Source organism: Sciurus carolinensis, unplaced genomic scaffold, assembly GCF_902686445.1.
Source record: "Sciurus carolinensis unplaced genomic scaffold, mSciCar1.2, whole genome shotgun sequence".
Lineage (NCBI taxonomy): Eukaryota > Metazoa > Chordata > Mammalia > Rodentia > Sciuridae > Sciurus > Sciurus carolinensis.
In genome coordinates, this window is record NW_025920283.1 from 26,133 (window position 1) to 48,487 (window position 22,355).

Consider the following 22,355-nt stretch of genomic DNA (forward strand, 5'->3'; position numbering starts at 1 on the left):
TATAATGAGATTTGACCTTTTCTTTATAAGCATATTTTGTGTTCACCTAATATGCAGCGACAATTGTAAGCATTAGTTTAAAGAAAATAGTCATAGTTCTTGGTTCTCTAAAATCAGAAACAGAAAACAACCAGTCAATAATTAAGTAAGGCCAAATTATGCCAATACTATGAAAGAAGCAATCCACATATGCTGAGGATTAAACTCAGGTGGATAAAATCCTTCCCTAGGTGACAATTTCACTGAGAGCTACAGGAATAGGAACATTCCCATATTTTATGAGCAGGCACATGGAAAATGGGATCTTAGCCAGGGAGGATTTATAGCAGTAGGAGCACAATGCCCAGACCCTATGAGGTTTTCAAGGGCCTAAAATGTTGGAGGCCAGAAAATATATATAATGCTTCCAATACAAGAGAACTAAAACCAAAGTCATAATGGATTATGTCTATAAAGCATGGAATATTTTTGTCACCCAGTCAGTTGTAATTTAGACTGATGCTTAATCAATCATATAATAAAGATATATAAATCATTTTTCACAAATATTCTCATTTAGACATTTAATGTGGGAGCAATTCACCACACTTGAGGTAAGTTGGCAGTATCCAAAAGTTATGCTCTGAAAGTATTCTATAAGGACACTCCTAAAAGGAAAAGCACAAAAATTATGATATTTTCTTTCATACTGAAAGAAGTATGACTGGTTGGTACTGAAAAAAGCATAAATATTATATATTTTATTATGTCTTATAATTGTGGTAAAATAATGTTCATATAATGTTAACTTACACCTACATTGTCCAATATGGAAGCCACCAGTTACACATGGCTATTTAGTAGAAATTTGGCAATAAGTGATTAAAATGTGCTCTGCTTTTAAATTATACACTGAATTTCAGAAACTTTGTATGAAAAATATTGTACAATATCTCATTAAGTAGTATATTTATTACTTGTTATCATGATAACATTTTAGATCAGAATAAATGACTAAATACATACTAAAATTAATTTCATCTATTTGTTTTCTATTGTATGTAAAAGAAAATTAAAACTATGTAGGCAACTTGAATTTAAGCCTTGTATTATTCTATTGGATAATACAGTATCCTGTAGTATATCACTGTAATCCTGTTGAATACCACTGGTTTGCACAACAGTGTTTACAATCATAAACTGTGACTAAGTGTTATTTTTAACTTTCAAGTCAAATACCTAGCATGAAATATGTTTGTGGGAATAATATATTAGAAGTTAGAGAACAGTTGAGTCTATTTTGAATAAGCATAGTAGGCATATTTTCTGTTTTCAAGGTAAAATTGTGAACATTAGCTTCCAAAATGTATTATTGTCCTGAACTTTTTATTTGTTCTGTTTCTTTGCACAACCAAGTCAATTCTAGTCCCATCACATACAGGTTAAGTGGGGAGATAAACATGAGGAGGAATGCTAGAATTCTAACTTCTCATTCTGTTATATGTATTTAGGTTGTATTTCTGCCTTCTTACTCCCATGAAATCTTACTCTTCCGTTTTATTGAAATGCATATTTTAGAAAACACCCACATCTAAGGACAATACTCTAAACAAATGTTTTCTGTTGTATATGAGAGTTTTTTTTTAAGTTGATCATTGGGTTATATTCATCCTCATTACCATTAGATGTGAAAAGTGTCTAAAAGTTGAGCTTTAATCCCCTATGGAATAATAAATGAGAATTTCTAATCTACCTACGTTACTCCCCTTCTCTGAAGTACTAGAACATGGTTCTGTGACATAAAATAATTTATTTCACAAATGATTGGTAAGTAGCAAACACTGTTACTATAACATGGAAAATTTATTATTTCACAAGTCAGTTCCCTAACACATTCAAAATCTGCATCACCAAAAATGGCAACTAAATGCAAAATATGGGAATAAGGCTGAAGGTAACTGGAGCCATAAGGAAAATCAGTGTGAGACATGATGCCCATTTCCCTCCAGCCCACATTCTATTCATTCTTTTGACTGTCAATGAATATATTCCATAATAATGTGCTTTGTTTCTTCATGTTTTTGTGCATATCCCTCTTTCTCTTTCTCTTTGGCTACGTAGTCCAAATATTACTTATATCCGTGGTATTAAATCTTTATCTTTTCTCTTTCAGTAGTGTATTTCCATTTGTTCCATGTTTCTTCTGACCAAATACTTGGTACTAATAAAAGCACAAGTATTATATATTTCATTGTATCTTTTAATTGTGGAAAAAGTGTTCATAAAATTTTGGCTTAGGCCTACATGTCCAATATGGTAGCCACCCGTTACACACAATGATTTACAGGGGTGTTTAATTATTAGTAGTTTATTTTTGCTAATATCCTCATTAAGATGACACTTGCAAGTGGTGACTTCATAGGCTTTAGAAATCTTTTCTCTTTCCTTGAATTCTGCCATTTTAATATGAATTTGGTAGGATGTGAAATTAATTATAAAATACCATATCACATTCTAGTACATGTGATATTTGAGTATTTATCAGGGCCTGCTAAACATACCTCTTCATGTTTGACCCTTGGCAATTTCCCCCTTTCTTGAATTCAGATTCTTCAGTTTGTATTAATGCTAATAGTAAAAACTTTTATTAGAGAGATATTCATGCACCCTTTCTGGGTAGAATGATGGATGAAGAGTGGCTGGGGAGTAGTGGAGGTGTCCATTTTGTCATCTGTTCTGTTGCCATTATTTATATATAGCATTACCTGATATATGGTAGATACAAAATACTTATCCACCATGTTTCAGTGGATTATTTATAGGATGACAGTTATTAGTTTTATTGAACACTTACTAGTTCCACACAGCATTGTATATTCTGTATCTGGACAACAACTTTTTGAAAGAGATGCAATTATAATACACATTGTATAGAAGAAATGGAAAACCTAGAAGTTAGAAGACTTTAGCATGGTTCACAAATTGATACATAGCAGGAAGTCTTGAACATGAGAAATCTAACCCAGAGCTCATACTCTTGGTATGCCACCCCTCCATTAATGAATGTATAAACAGATCAAAATATCAAGGGATTCAAATCACAGCAAAGAAAGGAATATTCACTTGAAGACCAGAGATCCAATACTTTTTTTTCCAAAAAAAGTAGGGCCAGACACAGTGGTGCACATGTGTCATCCCAGCAGCTGAGGCAGGAAGATGGAGAGTTCAAAGCCATCCTCAGCAATAGTGAGGCAATAAGCAACTCTGTGAGAACCTGTCTCTAAATAAAATACAAAACATGGTTGGGGATGTGATTCAATGGTTGAATGCCCCTGAGTTCAATCCCCAGTTCCAACAAATAAAAAAAAAAAAAAAAAAAGTAGGCATTTCAATATTGGTCAACTTAAGTTTTCTCTACTCATTTAGCTCTCCCAAAGAAGAGAAAATTGAAGCTATCAGGTCAATATAGTTTCCTTGAAATCAGAGGATAAGCACTCCTTTCTACCCCTATGAAATGAGAAGGACACAAAATTATAGGCAGAGGCAGAAAAACAATTCAGTATCTGACAGTACTAGTGTGCTAACAGGATCAGATGGTGGCTGGGAATTCTGAAAGTGCTCCAATAGTGTAGCTAATCCACCCAGGAAGTGCTAAAGTAGTCCTGTGACCTGCAGTAACTGCTTTACTGAGAAGAAGGCAATTGCTCCCAGTAATCATAAGATTTCTTTGCAGTGACTATGAACTATGGATGTTGTCCTGGGTTAGACAGGTCAGCTGGTATCCTGTCTGTCCCACTTGACAACTCTGGATGTAAGAATAGTTCCAGGATTCATTTCACAATAAATAAATAAGTAAATAAATAAATAATTAAAAGATGGGCCTGGGAACTAGACACATCTTAGGTATCATTTTAAAAGAAATCATACTTATAGTTTTATGTTAAGTAACTGTTAAGTAGCGTTTGACTGTGGAAATAAAGTCACAGTGTTCTTCTGCCTGTAGAGGATAGAGATGACTCCACAAATATTTTTTAAAATTTCTTCAGTCAACTAGAACGTGTGTGTAAGTACATTTACAAGTCATTGTTATTTCATGATCCTAACATTTAATTTCATGTCTGCCTGACTTTTCAGTCCTTTAGTAAGCAGGTGAACTGGTATTTTCAGTGTGTGACAGCCCTCCCCACAGATTCCAGACTCTTTCTATAGCAGTCAGCCAGAGAGCTTTTTTCTTTTCTTTTTTTTTTTTGCAGTGCTGGGTATTGAACCCAGGGCCTTGTACTTGCGAGGCAGGCACTCTACCAACTGAGCTATATCCCCAGCCCCAGAGAGCTTTTAAAATGTTCTATCATAACAAAAATAATGCAAGGAAATGGAAGGATCCTATTAACTGAACTGGAAACAACTCCCTATGGCATAAAACATCAACTAAGTTACAATGAAAAGCTACGTTGAGCCATCAGCCAGTGTAGGCTTGCCCCAGTACCAATGGTGCTTTATAAATGCAGGAAAAACAGACTTATTGTGAGGTGTCAGCATCTGGTGGAAGCAGGAGAACCTCAAATAAGACTTAATCCTTACAAAAGATGTCTCCAGAGGGATGGTTTATTCCATATGCTGATTTCAGTCATAGAGTTCAAAAATCCATACTTCTCTATTATTCCTACTCTTGTAGAGCAAAATTAGTTTTCCAAGGACTTTCAAACCTGATTTGGGTCTCAGGAGTCAAACATTCCTTTTAGCAGAAAAGAGGGTTAAAAAATTAATAATGGTCATATATCTAAGCAGGGGATGTGGAGTTGTGAAATACCTACTGACAGTGACATTTCTCTTTAAGTGTGTCTCCAAAGCTGAGATATAGGGGCTGTGTTTTCTGAAGCTATTTGTTTAATTTTGTGTATATTTGCTCTTAGAAAAATCCTAATAAGGGTCATACTTCATACACATTACAATAAAAAGGCTTGCTTTTCAGGGAGGATTTATTAAGCTGCCAGATATGTTAATTATGGATAACATTCTAAGACCTGCATGTTGGATAACTTTAGTAGTGACTATGCTTGTGGTATATTTTAAATTGACATTATATGGAATCTCAAGAGCAATTTTCAAAGATTAAAGAAAAGAATATTTATAGTTTTCCTGTACCTTCTTGTGATAAATGGCCTTTTAATTTGAAATAGTAATTGAAAGTAATGCACTATTCAGATGATATAAGGGGAGGTTTTAATTTTTTCTTAGAAAAAAATAATCAGTGTCAACATAACTTATGTCATTCCCAAATTATTAAAATACCAACAAACTTTATATTTTATCTCATGCTACTCTTTACCTTGAAAACATAATTTTAAAATGTGATTCAACTTTACAAATTACATTTTGTAATTTGTATTAAGTTCATTATAATACAATTATAATACAATGTTCCCATTGTATTAAGTTCATTAGAATCAATAAATACTTCAAGGGTCCCAGCAACACAATCAGTATAAGAATATAACTCCTACAAAAATTATCTGAAAGTTTTAATAGGACTCAGTATGCAAATTTTGACTTGTGTTCTTGAAATGCTTTGGAGATGAGCAACATTCTCATCATAACTCTCTGGATCCCAGTTAAATACATGCTAGAAAGAAGCTCTAACCTCTCTGTGGGGTAGCAAAATCTTTCCTGTGGCTCCTCTGTTTTGTGAACTGGCCACTGAGAAGTAGAGGTAGGTAGTCTACCTCTATTGTCACCTATGAGTGAGATAAGAATGAAGGTGATTCTTGCTCAGTGATCTTAGTTTATGAAGTTCATTATTCTCTGGGTCTCCAACTTGTCCAGACCCTACTTCTTAATTCACAATTGTTTAGGAAGCCAACAGTGCAGTTAATTTCATCAGAAATGAAAATGTCTGTTACTGGTACCTCCTGTACTCCAAGAAAAATATATTGCAAGAAGAAAAGAAAGAAACTGAACATGGGTCATCTTCCCAGTACTTGATGACAGGGACAGAATCTCTTAATGAAGAAAAGCCTGAGCACACACTTACTTTTGTGGGCTTATTTTAACTGCAGTCTAAACCCTTTGATATTATATTCTGCAAATAGTAATTTATAGCTGCAGTCTTTCTCCCAAAGATCCAGAATCATGAGAAAATCATTGGACAAATTTCAATTGCGGGCCATTTTAAAAAATACCTAACTAGCACTTCTTAAGACTGTGAATGTCATCATTAACAAGGAAAACCTGAGAAACTGTCACAGCCAAGTAGAGCCTATGATCTCACAACTGAATTCCTTCATTTGGAGGAGTTCCTTGAATAGAAGAAAGACCTTAGATAAAAACTAAAATCATGGACTTCAGTCAGTAATATTGGATCAATAGTAGTTATTTATCTGTATAAAATATACCATAGGGATGTCAGATGTTAGTAATAAGGGAAACTGGATGCCAGATTTATGGGGACTCTGAAATATCTTTTTCAACATATTTGTAAATATAACGTGTTCAAAACCAAAGCTTATTTTTTTAAAAAATAAAAACTGATAGGAGTTATCAAATCTAACCGAAAACTTGTAGAGAAATTGTAGAAAGTCATATTAGGAAGAGAACCATGGTATAGTGAAGGGGTAAGAAGTATCAGTCCAGATTGAAGAATCCAAGAGGTATAACCTGAAGGAATGAAAAATAATGGGTCAAAATGAAAACATTACATGGGACTTTTAAATGATGATGTAGAAATGTACACTTTGTTTAATGATTTCCTGGGGAAATAATGATTATACATAGAAAAGTAATAAACCAAAAAGGCAATACTTTAGTTCTTGAAAAAAATATATATGTATACACATAAATATATATATATACACATAAATATATATATGAAATGAAATTCAGTCATAATTATGTTACATGATTTTATTCAAGGAAATACAATTTTGTAGCATCATGAGTTTGCATGACTTAGGATAAAAACACGTATGCTAATATTTACTAGAATGACAACTTCAATGGACAACTTAAATCTTAAGAAATTAAAACCTGTATTTTTTTGGTAATTTGAGATATTATGGCCAACTAAATGAGACATATTAAAATATTTGTGGTGGGATCCAGACTGTCACAAAGGACTTAAATACAACTCAATGCCAAGCACTAACTGAAAACCAAGTTATCCTGACCCAGAAGAAGCTCCTGGGAAGTAAGGATTAATAATCACATTCATCCCTTTCAGTCGAAGAATTTATGCATACCCTAGCTGGTACCTTTTCAGAATTGAATGGAGCTGAAACCTTTTCAGTACAAGCCCTGGTTCAGCTCTCTGGTCACTAATGTCACACAGATACCCAAGGGTAAAGTGTGAAAAATCTAACTTGCTATGGGGGATTAAGAACAGTCATTGATCAGTAAGTGACTTATGCTAGCACATGGACAATACCATACGTGGCCATGCTAAAATTCTAAAAATGGAGAAAAGTCTTAACAGTATTGTCAGAGACTGTACATTTTGAGGATAATGGATTTAACTTTACTAAACAAATAGATGACCTAACAAAAAAATAACAACCTACAGGGGAGGTTCAGTGACTAGAGATGTTTAGAATGTATTATTTATAAGTCAGCTTTAACAATTATATTATAAGCAAATAATTATAGAATGTGATTACTATACTGGAAAGGTAGAAACTAGTCTCCAAAGAAGGCTCAGGAGGTGGATGTTATGGCTTAGATATGAGGTGTCCCAAAAATTCTCCATGTCAGTAATTAATCCATTCATATAGATTAACTGGGGGGTAACTATGGACAGGTAGTGTTTGGCTGGACAGATGAGTCACTCAGAGCACCTTTAGGGTATACATTTTGTCCATGGTGAGCAGAGCTCTCTCTCTCTCTCTCTACTTTCTTCTTAGTGTCCATGACCCAAGCTGCTTTCCATTTGCCATGCCCTTCTGCCATGATGTTCTGCCCTACCTGGGGCCCAGAGCTATGGAGTCTACCATCTATGAACTGAGACCTCTGAAACCTTGAGCCAAAATACACATTGACTCCTCTAGTTGTTGTTGTCAGGTATTTTGGTTACAGCAACATAAAAGCTGACTCTTCAGAGCCACTTTTATAAACATATTGTAAGAACTAATAAAATTGTGCATTAAAGATTGAAGAAAGATGATAATATGATAATATCTCATCAAATAGATGGTAAAGATAGATATAAGTAAACAAAGATGTTTTTTGAAAGCCAAATAGCATTTATGAATATAAAAATACACTATAGGCTAGGTATGGAGGCACACACCAGTAATCCCAGCAGCTCAGGAACCTGAGGTAATAGGATCACAATTTAAAGGCCAGCCTCAGTAACTTAGCAAGACCCTAAGTAAATTAACAAGACCCTGTCTAGAAACAAAAATATACAAAAGTGTTGAGGATGTGGCTGAGTTTTTAAGCACCCCTGGGTTCAATCTCCAGTACCAAAAAGAAAAATACACTAAAGGATTTCAACATTAACTTTGATCTGATAGAAGAAGCAGGATCAAGAGTTTGCAACAAAAGGGGGATGAAGAAAAGGGAAGGGGAATGGTATTTAGGAAAGACAGTAGAATGAATTAGACATAACTTTCCTTTGCTCATATATGAACAAATGACCAATGTAACTCCATGTTATGTACAACCACAAGAGTAGGATCCTTATTGGAATGGGTTGTACACCATGTATGTATTATATGTCAAAACACAGTCAATGCTATGTATATCAACAAACAAAAAGAGTGTACAAGATTTCTGCATCTGCAATGAAATTAGATATAAGATATATGGGATATTAAGAGATTAATAAAATCAAACAATGCCATCCTAAATAACTAATCATTATAAAATAAAATTAAGGCAAAATTATAAATTAATTTGAAATTAATTAAAATGATTAGAAAACATATTATACAGAAGTACAAGAGAAAAGTACAGCTAGTAATGTCTTGTGTTAGCTTCTATCACTAACAAAATAACTGAGATACTCACCTTAAAAGGAATATCATTTCCACTAATGTTTCGGCAGTTCAGTCCATGCTTACTGTGCCCTGTTGCTTTTGGCTTACAATAAGGTAGAAGTACGTGATGGAGATCACATGGCAGATCAAAGCTGCTCACCTGGTGATGGCCAGGAAATACAGAGAGAGAGAGGAATGTTCTGGGTTTTCAATATCTCCTCCAGGACATGACTCCATTGACCTATTTCTTCCAACTAGACCCTACCTCCTAGTGTGTCACCAGCTGGGGACCAAGCCTTCAACACATGTTTTTGAGGGATGCTTACGATGCAAAACATAACGTTCCATTCCTGGTTTTCCAAAGGCTCATGTCCTTCTCACACTGTAAAATGCATTCAGTTCACCTCTAAGAGTTCCTATACTCTTTGCAATTACAGCTTGCTCAACACTCAAAGTAAAATGTTCCTATAAAATGCAAGCCAAACTCTTGTGAGTCCCTGTAAACTCAAAAAGAAAATTACATACTTCCATGACACAGTGGCAGAGGATAAATATTCCCATTACCAAAGGGAGGAAGAGGAAAATAACAAGGAGGAATCACACTAAAACCAAGACTTAAGATTCAGCAGGGCAAAAATCAATCCTATAGCTGTTCCACATTTACCATCTAGGACACATGATGGCAGAAAATTAGATTGAAAGCACTTGAGCAGCCCAGGCCTACAGCCTTGTTGGCTGCATTCCCCATGACCTCCCTCTTATGCTTGCTCTGATCCAGCAACACACTGCTTGGGCTCCCAGGCTTTCCTTTGAAATCTCAATGGAAGCACCTATAACTATAACTCATGCATTCTGCATCCATGCAAAACCAGCACAACACAAAAGACATGAAAGTATGTCACTGGCAAAAGCAGTAACATAAATCCACATGAATTATGGATGCACCAACTTCTGGAGTACTTCGCTAACTGAACACATACAATTAACATCATGGTAATGGTGATATGTATGTTTCCTCTCTGAGAAATGAAAAAATAGGTATGTATACTCTCCTCATTATGATGTAAGTTTAATTAAAGGAATTAGTAAAGAAAAGGAGGACAAAGTACCAGATGAGGAAACAGGAAAATATCTATATTAAGTTCCACATGATATGTTCTCTGTGTAGGTTCTGAAATCAAACTTACATCTATGGTCAACTGGTTTTCCATTAGTAATCCCAGTTACCATATAAAAGAATTAATCTTTTCAGAATATTGTTCTAAGAAAACTAGATATGCATATAGAAAAGATTAACTTGGCCCTCCAATTCCACCATATGCATCCTATTATCAGGATGGATAATCAACATAAATTTGAGTGATAATTCTATACTCATGTAAAAACACAGGATACCAATACATATTTAAAAAATCTGTACTCAAAATCACAAGTAACAAGATAAATTGGACTTTGTGAAAACTGAATTAACAATTTCTTCATTCAAAAAGCATCAACTATGGAAGTGAAAACCCACAGAACCCACAGAAGAAGAAAAAAAACTGTTTAAATCTTATACATGACAAGAGATTGGTATTTAAAATATACAAGAACATTTATACTCTCTAGTAAAAGATAACACAATGAAGACATCAGAGAAGTAATGTGATTTCACATTTTCCCAAAAAAGCCATACAATGGGCAAGGAGCACATGAAAGAATGATAGTCACTAGTAAAATGCAAATCAAAATCACGCTGAGGACAGCAATGATCCAAAAGGTAGAAAATAACAAATGTTGAGGGAAGTGGGGGAAATCGGGGTGATCATACATTGCTGGTCAGCACATAAAATGGTATAGCCTCTTCAGATATCATTTTGGTGGGTCTTCAAAATGCTACATATAGAGTTACCACAAGACCTAGCAACTTAAGTCATAGGTGTATATAAGAGAACTGGAACTCAATCAAATAAAAGTATGTACATAGAAGTTTGTAGCCCCATTATTCATGAGTCAAACAGTAGAAACAAGATAAATAATAAGTCATAAGATTATTCAGTGAACAAAATGTGGCATATCTATATGTAGGTTTTCAAGTATTTGGGGGCTAGTAAAGGAAACATGCAACCAAGAGAAGCGGTAACCCACAGGTTTTATTGGTGGTGCTTGCACAGGGTTCCCTTGCATATTGAGACCACCCAGAGGATTAAGGTAAGGACCATTGTTCAGAAGGGAAGAGGGCAAGGGAACACCCAAAATAGGAGTTTCAGAGAGGTGGTTTACATATTTAAATGTTACCACTCAATTTCATGACCAGCAGTCTCTGTTCGAATGAGCTTGAAAAGGATGCAGAAGTTTAGGTCTGATAACCACAAAGATCTAGCTTGCCCTTTATTAGCAGTTATGACTTAAAGTTTTGCAAAGCAATTAAATGAGGTGTTCATTAAATAGATAAAAATGTACCTATTTGGGTTATCTTAAAAATAATTGCATGTAAATTTGAGCTTGATTGTGGTGGGATGTTGAGCCATGGATTTCAATGTGCAGCAAAAACATAAACAGGCCAGGGAACAATATAGAGGGCACCATGCAATGGGTTGTTACTCTACAATGAAAATAAATAAAGTACATGCTACATCATGGATGAAACTTTAAAACATTGTGCTAGTGAAATGAATCAATCACAGAAGACCATGATTCTTGCTGTATGGATTTCATTTTCATTTTATATAGAATATCCAGACTCATCAAATATACAAAGACAGAAGTTAAATTAGTGGTTGCCTAAGTCCAGTACTTGGCTTGGAACTTGGAGAATAATTACTAATGAATCTGGGCTGCCACTTATGGCTAGGGGCATGTTTCAGTGTTAGGTTGTGGTTGTACATATGAACTTACTAATAAAACATTGTCTTTCATAATTTCAGTGGATGAATTATGTGTCATGGAAGCTACAGCATAGTAAAAGTTATTGTAGAGTATTCAGAGAAATAATGATTAAGTGGCACACTTTATTCTCAAGAGTTTGGGCTATCATTAAGGAATTTGGAGTTGTCTGTGCTGCTGAAAGCAAATTGAATAAAACAAGGTCCCTGTGTATGAGTCAGTGTATTATTTTACATGACATGAATCAGGGTCTTGCTCAATACTAACGATGGCTTATATTCAAGAGTGTTCCTAAAGATTTACCTACTCTAGTGCCTCAGTACTTTACCTTGACTACCTAGGCATCATATAAATCATTTAAAGTTGAACAGAATCCATCTGTGTAGGAATAAGAAAAACAATGTATGTTTCATGGGGATTGCAGAAGGCAATCAAGAGGAAAACTATTAACATAAACAATTTTCTCTGAACAAAGGCATTGCACTTAGTGAAAGAGAAGTTTGAATTTTGCTTTGGCTTTTTCGTGAGACTAAGCTTTGAAAGCTCCTTGAAGATGTATAAAAAAAAAATCTGTGACAGAAACAGCCCTTGAGTTGGAAACTAGATGGCATGCTACTATTTACAGAGAACAGTCAAGTTTTGAAGAGTGAGAATAATACTTAATGGAGTAATTTCTTTTCTCCACCAGAACTCCAGAGCAACCAACTCCAGGATGAAAATGAAGTTCACTTTAGTATAAACTATATTTCTCAGAAAAATGTGCATAGGAAAGAAAGTAATGAGAGAACATGACCATCAGGATAATGAGGAGGTCACATGTTATACAGATAGGTGGGTGTGTGAGAGGAAGAGAAAGAGAGAAAAAGATTGTGAAGCCAGATTTGGACTTGGGATGTGTTTTAATGGACATCAAGAGGCCTCAAATTTGCCAATTTCATATCAGTATGACTTTCAAGACACACAAACAATTGCAGCCACCAAGTTACCAATTGGATTTTTAAAAATCAAGAAAATATTTTCTTTGTCAAAGAAAAGCAATGTTTATTTACAAAACAGTCTTTTAAAAATCTTCAGATTCCAAAACTTAAATACCTGAGAAGTGATCCTTGTGATTTTTTTGTGGGGTAGTGAAAGGTTCATTGAGCACTGCAGCTATAGATTGGATTTTAACTTTCAATTGAAAAAGAGAAATGTTTGTAAGAAGCAAATATACTTGAATATCTTTTTTTATAATTTTTTCAAGAGATTTGGTTTTATTTAGAATATTCAAGTACAAAAATGGAAACATATATCTATGACCATTATGAAAGTTAGAACCCTTAATATGCTGTGAAAATACTAAGGCACTGAATACAAGTATCCCTTGAAATAAGAATTTTTTTATGTATTTAACATTCAGATGTTCATAGTTTAGTTTTAAGAAATATTTTTAATAAAATTGATTTTAACTTTCTTATTTTTTCCCCCGAAAGACAGTTTTAAACAAGCAGTAAGATACCCTAATGAAAACAGAATGATACACCCAGGTTCAGAGGTATCACTAGGTAAAAAGCTAAAACCTGGATGTTTTAACTTTTCAACATATTTTGTTTCATCACAGCAATACATCAACCACAACAAGGCATACTCAAGCACAAAAAGTCATTCTGTTATATAATTTGACACAAAGGGTTAGAATATTATCAGTGGGATAACTGTATCAAAATTTCATAGTTCTATAAAACTATTGAGAGGTTAGAGTGTGAGCTATATAATACATTCTAAAACACATTCCCCCGCTTTTTTGTTTATTTGCTTAGTTTATATGGAAAAAAGTTCATCCTGGAATATAAATGTAATCAACCATAGTATGAAGGAGTTGTGTATTTTCAATGGCACTCAGTCTTTGCTCTTTGGCATAAAATGTGACTAAGTGAAAATAACTTGGCAGCAGGAGAAGATATCTAGATTCATTGCAAAACAGCACCTTGAGATTTCTTGCAACAGTGAATAAGTAATATCATCTACTCTGGCTTATGTATTGACCTTATACTTGAAAATATTTTTCCATAAATGTCAGTAACAGTGGACATTTGCCAGATATATAATTAATGATAAAGCAAAAACAAGGCAACCAAAGCATACTTACAACTTTTTGCTTTTGTTTGTGATGACCTTCTGTGCTCTGGAACTCCTGTTACATAAAATTGGGGTTCTTGCAGTCCTTGTCCTTCTTTATGTTGCTACCCGATGCCGTAAAGGATTGGTTCAGGTATATGTCACAGCTAGATTTCCTTTTAGAAAAATGGATCATTTCTTTTTCTAAAGCCCTTCTCCTTTCTTCAAGTTTTAGTTTTTCTTCTTGGTGGACTCTTTTAAGGTGCTCAAATTTGGCCTGCAGCTCTCTTCAGCCTCTTTCAATATGTCTTCTTTCTCCTTTACTTGCTGCACAAATATCTGCTTCATTTCTTCTTCTTTTCTCTTGATGCTCACCATGCAATTCATGTCTTTTGGCTTCATAGGTCTCTTGAGCACTGACTGGCTTGTTTTCAGGGCCCACATCTGTAAAGCCCATTTCCTCCAGTTTGCAACACCTATAGAGCTCATAGTGCCTAGTGTGAGTCTGCTCCTGTAGGTCCTCCAAGTTTGTACAAATGAGCATTTCTCACAACTTTACAAATTCACAGTGGTTTTCATTTTCCACTTGTACAATACCCCAAGGGTACTAACGAGCTTTGACCATCTTGTTTCCAACTTTTACCTCATCCATACTTCCCACAACAGTAAATGGCAACTGTTCATTCATTGCAGTATTGATTTTAGCAATAGTATCATCATCTGTTGGGAACTTGTATATCTGGACGCCATTGCAGACCAATCCGTCATGAGGTTGATCTTCAATTTCTGTAATTCGGATTTAGAAATTGTATCTGCTTTGGCAGTCACTGGAATAATGTTCACCTTGCTGTCCAGATTCTTCATGGTTAAGAGGTCAAGTGTCTTCAAAGAGTGGCCTGTGGGGGCGATGAAGTAGAGACACACATGGATGCGAGAATCATGGTAGTTGAAGAGAGAGTGCTTGATCTTCAGTTCTTCTTGGAGATAGGCCTCAAACTGAGCATCTATGTAGTCAACTATTAGTTGGTAGCTCTCTACTTTATTTGGTCACCAAATCCCACTGTATTCACAATGGTCAGTTTCAACCAAACATTACTTTTCTGGAGTTCATATGTCTGAGCTTTAAGTCTAACATTTGGACAAAAATGTGACGCTTCATGTTCTTCGAAATTAGTATTAAACAATGTGTTAATCAATGTTTATTTTCCAATTCCAGTTTCCCCAACACAGAGAATATTAAAACAGAAGCCTTGCTGAATGGATCTATTGACCAGCTAATCAGGCAAACTGTCAAAACCAACATGGCCACACATAGTCAAGGATTGGATAGTTTCTCTTTTTCTCTCTTCAACTTCACATACTTGTGAGGGCATAGAAGTTGTTCTGAGTGCCACATGATAATGAAAGAGTAGGTGCTGAGCCTCTTCCCAGATGGCCTTGGCTCCAGGCTGAAGGGCAGCAAAGCCGCAGTTTCAGCCTGGGCCTGGAGCACATCCCAGTGGCAGCGAAGGAAAGGCGGGTTGGGTTGGGCGTGACCCGCGGGGAACAACCCGCTGGGCTCAGGATGGGTAGGGACCTGGCGGGCTTGAGCTGCCCAATGGGCCTTGAATATCTTAATTCCAGACAATACTGAGATCACACAGGAAATTTTTCCGTAGAATTTACTTTATATTATTCTGTAAGTTTTAACTCTTGATGTGTCTCATTTCAAAGCTTCATTTGTAAACCTCCAAAACTAATATATTATTTTCTATAAAGACTTATCGGTATAATATCACCACGATGTTTTTGTCTACCATATGGCACATATATAGATATAGATACGTAGATATAGATATACATGAAACACATCTATAGAAATTGAATATATACTTAGATATAAATATATATTATATATAATATAAATTATTCTTTTTAGGTATCCTTTTCTAATTGTATATTACTCTATTACACTCTTGCAGATGTTGATGCTCATCGTTGCCTTCCTTATTTTAATTCACCACAGAGGAGGGGACCTCATGAATAGATTTAAGTTTTTATTTGAGGGCTGACTACAAAAGAAGCATGTTAGGGTTGCCCTAGCACATCCACCTTCCACCATGGATGATGTAAAAGGAGGGCCCCACTGGATGCCACACAATGGACTCACATAGGTAGACACCTTTCAGTGTATAGTAGAGAGCTCTGACATCACCTTTCAGAACAAAGGACAGACCTTGAAGTGCACTGCCCATCATTAGAGGCTCTGAAGAAGTGTTCCCTGGGTGACTTGTTCATGCTCCTCACTCTTGTGAATAATGAATACAGCATTTCAGCAGATGCCTGCTCTGATCAACTCTCAGAGACAGCAGATGGGTGATGGAACAAGAAACACAGAAACCATACTTCTGGGACAGCTTCTGATCTTGGATCTTGATGTATCTTATCTCATGGAATTAGATCTAAAACCCTTTCTTATTTATTTACTTATTTATTACTGTTTTTATTCTTTTACATTCTCTCTCTCAGGAATTGTTTCACTCTTAAAATAGGTAAAAATATGTTCACACTGAACTCTAAAGGATGATGAGGAACCTTTCATTCTTACACTTAGTACAGTGACAGAGGGGAAAAGGATCTTAACACCTGTGCAGCCGCTCTTCCTCACAGATATCCTCAAATGATAAATTAACTGTCCTTTATCTGCTGTTGTGAACACAGACAAATATTGACTTTGACAGATACTGGGCTTTTCTTTAATTTCATAAATCACTTTGTGTTCCCTCTTTATTGCCATGAGATTCCTTACTAATTTTTATGAAGCTAATCATTTATTACTTTTTAAACAGCCAAAAAAAAATCCCAAAATTAGATTTCTTTTTTTTTTCTTGGAAGGATACTGTTTATAATTCAACTGTCATCAACATACTGTTTACAAAGTTAAGGTTTTCTACATAAATATACACTTAAATTTAGTGGTATCATCACGTGGCAAGTTTTCTGATTTATATACAAATTTTGGGTTTAATAAAGTTTTTATGTACAATACTGCTCATTTCAATTAACATTAGCACATGTTAGGCATTTGATGAGAGAACATGACTTATCAATGGGAACGTTTCTTAAAGAAGTTCAACTCCCTCTGTTGCTTGGTTCTTTCCCCTCTACCTAAGTAATTTTTTTGCTTCATCTCTATGATCAGGTATTGAAATCAAGGCTTCTCTGATGGTTTTTCATATAAATCAACTTGACTGGGACACAGGGTGTCCAAATATTCAATTAAATTTTATTCTGGGTATTTCTGTGAGGGTGATTCTGGATGAGATTCACATTGAATCAGTAGACTGCTCTCTGATGTGGGTGATCCTCATACAATCCATCAAAGGCCCAAAGAGAACAGAGGTTAAGAGAGAAGTCCCAATCTTTGCCTTTGAGTTGGCTCATCAGTCTTCTTCTGCCTTCAGACCTGGACTGAGACTGGATTCTACACCGTCAGGTCCTCTGGTTCTCATGTCTTCCGGACTATACTGGACCTATACCTTCAACCCTCCAGGGTCCAGCTTGCTGATTACAGATCATGAGTCTTTTCAACCTCCATCATGCATGAGTCAATTACTTATCATGAATATCTGTGTGTGTGTGTGTGTGTGTGTGTATGTATTTGTGTGTTTATGTTGTAGATACATCTATTTTGTTTTGTTTCCCTGGAGAATCCAGGCAATACAGCTTTTGTCGTCTTTTAGGGGCTAAGTATAAAGTAAAACTAGATTTCTTTACAGATTAACACATCTCTCCAGAAATGTATGTCATGCTATGCTTTCATACTCTAAATTGAAGGTTTCTGATATGGCAGAGAGAAATAGTTTTTCCATATATAATTTGTTTCAGAAAGTTACATTTTGTATTTATTCAAGTTTACATCCTCTTGAAATGAAATATTTTGCAAATGCAATAACATGGATATACAGGCATATGAAATAACGACACTGTATACTTGAGGGAAGTCATGCCTTTTGTCATGTTAGGTTTTAATAATAAACATAAATCTGTCAAGATAATACAGTTTGAATCATTATAATAAGGAAGAAAAATTAACAATGCATTTTTAAGGGTAGCATTTACTGAAACTAATCCCAGACACAGTCCTTGATAAAACGGAAATTATAGTGGAGTGTTATTAAAAAAAATTAGTTGCAATATACAGCCTTAAATGTTTAGAAACTGATCATCAGTTATAGAAACTTTGCAAGAAAATAGATGTAGCATCTATACTATACTGTTGTGTTATACCAAATATTTATCTCTTAAAGGAAAAGAACATTCCTCCCACAGTTTCCACATATACTTTGTGTTCAACAGATAGTACTATTTTGGTACTATTACTCTTTCCTACCTGTTTTCCCCCAGTGCATGAAGGATGTCAAAACTAGCCCCTAAGAAATGTCACAGAACACAATTTCTGTACTTCATGCTACAGATCTACTTAAGAGTCTTAAGATTTTGAGTTAAGTCATGGGCATTGGGCTATCTTCAATGTAAAAGGCTTTAATTATGTATGACACTAAAGTAGGATATTAATTACTTGAGTAAAAATATTTTTAAAAACCTGATATATAAACAACAATTTACAAGAATTTCACAACAATAAAAAGGTTGACAAAAGAAGCAGGTGATAATATAAATCTTGTTATGTGTACTACTATGATTTACTTTTCCTCTAGATCTCCATAAGGAGATACACATGAAAATTTCTGTCCTGATTTTGTGTAGAAAATGAAAATAAACACGTAAGTATACATTATTGTAGCAGCAGACATATAAATGAGTTATAGACATAAGGTGAGCTACCATAAAGCAATCAAAAGTAATGAACTTGAGACACATGTACCAACCCAATGGTATCGAATGAAAATGAATTAAAATGCATAGAAAATGCATAGATAATATACATGACTGTTCTGTCTACATAGCTAATAGAATCTATGACTCTCGAAACCCAGTACATCAATTTCAAAAAAACATTGGTCATTTAACAGAATCAACAATTCAAATAAATTTGAACTGTTCAAATAAGTTTGAACTATAGATTCTGAACTATGTTTTTATTAAATTAGTTAGATCTCTTCCTAAATGCAAAATATTTGAAGATTCATTGAAACTCAGTATTACAATGCAAGGTAAATTAAGACTAAAGGCATGTAAACTTTGGTCCCACCTGGTTGTCAGTTTTATAAAACTGCCACAAAATTAGTCTTCCTGTAGATTTGTGCAGTGCACTTTCTTTGTCTTTGAAAAATACATGCACCGTTTCCTGAGTTAGCTAGACCAGTCTGCACATGTTCAGAAATCCACAACCATATTCCAAATCTTAATTATAAACTAAGGATGGCAACATATATTTAAATGCACATAAGTCATGTCATAGTCAAAACAGCTATGAAAAATATTCAGTCACCAACAAGACATTACTTAGTGTTGACACTTACATGTTACATCCCACAAGAGTATGTACAAAAGGGTTAAGATTCCATAAGGCTTTTCACATAGGGCTCAAACTTACAGAAATCACTTAGTTGTCTTAAGAAATTAACACTCTGCATCTTGTTAATTTTAATTAATGCCTACATCCATAACTGAATCTAGACCAGAACTGTGATTAAGAAAGGCCAATTTTTTAAAAAAGAAATAAAGCCTAAAGTAGTAAAAACTAAACATGCTGCATTATTCTTTCAATATCAAGCATCTTATTTGATTAAATAGCAAGAAATATGATAAGCCAATCATTCAAAAATACATTCAAAGCAGGAGAAACAAAAATTTAACCTTTTTACACACCCCTGCCTAAACAATTTAATACCCATATAACAATGTGCCTAGACAACCAATTCCTTTTTTCTAGTAAATGCACAACATCAACACTAGTTTTGCTTTTTAAGACATGTATGTCAACTAAATTGAAAAAAATAAAACAAAATGAAACTAAAATTTTAAACAGACAATAAAAATGTCTTTCCTATAAAACAAATGAAATATAGCAGTTAATAACTCTTCCTTTACATATCCCATTTCATTTTATAACCATGAAATGATAACAACATGAAGAAAAAGGGAAAAACAAAATGAAAAACAACAACAACAAAAAAATTAAGTTCTGGTTCCCACTTTTCTGAATAGTCAGCAGGTGATGACACTGAAAAATGTGATTCACCCCCAATGCTCATCTCCCCTTTATTAAATTGTTGACTTAGAGAAAGACACTCTCAGATGGTTCTCACCAAGGTTATAATTATGAAGATCAATCCAAGTCCAAAAAGCTTCTTCCACCACTGCCATCTGAAGAGTGTCCATTTTGTGATCTTGAAAGACTTAAATGGTTTCACAGTGCCCCCAGTGTTAGCAAACTGTGTTCACAGATCCTCTTCTGCTACTGAAGGAGATTGAAAGATTGCAGAAGGAAGAAATATATCCCAAAATATATTCTGAAAATTTTGGTTTCCAGATTTCTTAAATGATGCAATGGGGAATTACCAAAATCTTTTGTTAGCCCTTGATCATCAACTCCAGTTCAAGGCAGTTGTACCATCTGATGTTTAGAGAGAGTAACATGAATAATTTTCCATACCTTTTCTGTTCCTTAAGATGATTCATGGCAGGGAGTTCCAAGATGGTGGACTAGAGGGAGGTTGCATTCCTTGTCCCTCAGTAACTCAGTGTTCGAGCAGAGGAATACTCTGCCGTAGGCACTGCTCAGGAGTCTCTGGATGTTTATACCATTCATCCACTGAATCGCCTGCCATCTGCCAGCATATCACCTGCCTTTTGAGTATGGATCGCTCACTGACTGCCACAGCCTATCATCTGTCAATTGCCTGTTGGCCTGCCTCTTGCCTGCCCATCACAAACCTTCAAAACTTTCACCTACCTATTGCCCACCGCCAGATGTTTACCTGCCTATTGTCTGAGTTAGGCTGCAGACAGCCCGCAGACCACCTGCTGTCCACTATTGCCTGGAGGTTCATTGACACAATATCCTGTTGCTAAAATACGTCTTAGGAATGAAGAAGATACAGAGGATGTGGTGTCATTGCTACCAGAAAGAAAATTGGAGGAGTTGGTGGGGGTAGAGAGAAAGAGAATGCTTTGAAAAGATAAGTCTCTGGGGCTAGGGCTGTAGATCAGTGACAGAGCAATTACTTGGCATGTGTGAGGCACTGGGTTTGATCCTTAGCACCACATAAAATCAAAGAAAGGCCTGTTGTCCATCTGCGACTACCAAATGTTTTTAAAAAATATAGTCTTTGAAGATGATATAGTCTTGTGGGTTTTTTTTTTGTTGTTAATTGAAATAAAATTCACATAACAGTCACTACTTTATTTTTTTATTTTTTTAAATTTTTTTATTTTTTTACATTTACATAGAGTAATAATGTTTATTTTATTTTTCCCCTCCCCCCACCCCTCCCACCCCTCTTTTCGCTCTACACAGTCCTTCTTTCCTTCATTCTTGCTGCTGTCCTTAGCCTAACTCTAAACCTAACCCTAAACCTAATGCTAGCCCCTCCCACCCCCCATTATATGTCCTCATCCGCTTATCAGCGAGATCATTCGACCTTTAGTTTTTTGAGATTGGCTTATCTCACTTAGCATGATATTCTCCAATTTCGACCATTTGCCTACAAATGCCATAATTTTATCATTCTTCATTGTGGAGTAATATCCCATTGTATAAATATGCCACAGTTTCTTTATCCATTCATCAACTGAAGGGCATCTAGGTTGGTTCCACAATCTGGCTATGGTGAATTGAGCAGCAGTGAACATTGATGTGGCTGTATCTCTGTAGTATGCTGATTTTAAGTCCTTTGGGTATAGGCCAAGGAGTGGGATAGCTGGGTCAAATGGTGTTTCCATTACAAGCTTTCTGAGGAATCTCCACACTGCTTTCCAGAGTGGCTGCACTAATTTGCAACCCCACCAGCAATGTATGAGTGTTCCTTTTTCACCACATCCTCGCCAACACCTATTGTTGCTTGTATTCTTGATAATCGCCATTCTAATTGGGGTGAGATGAAATCTTAGGGTAGTTTTGATTGCATTTCCCTTATTACTAGGGATGTTGAACATTTTTTCATATATCTGTTGAGTACTTGTACATCTTCTTCTGTGAAGTGTCTGTTCATTTCCTTAGCCCATTTGTTGATTGGATTATTTGTATTCTTCGTGTAGAGTTTTTTGAGTTCTTTATAGATTCTGGAAATTAGCGCTCTATCTGAGGTATGGTTGGCAAAGATATTCTCCCACTCTGTAGGCTCTCTCTTCACATTTCTGATAGTTTCCTTTGCTGAGAGAAAGCTTTTAAGTTTGAATCTATCCCAGTTGTTGATTCTTGCTTTTATTTCTTGTGCTATGGGAGTCCTGTTAAGGAAATCTGATCCTGAGCCAACAAGTTGAAGATTTGGACCTACT

At 35.2% G+C, this 22,355-nt stretch overlaps 1 pseudogene; it reads right to left on the reverse strand.

The window, feature by feature from the left end:
* Positions 1 to 13,989: 13,989 nt before the first annotated feature.
* LOC124975488 (septin-10-like) lies at positions 13,990 to 15,325 on the reverse strand (annotated as a pseudogene).
* Positions 15,326 to 22,355: the final 7,030 nt, after the last annotated feature.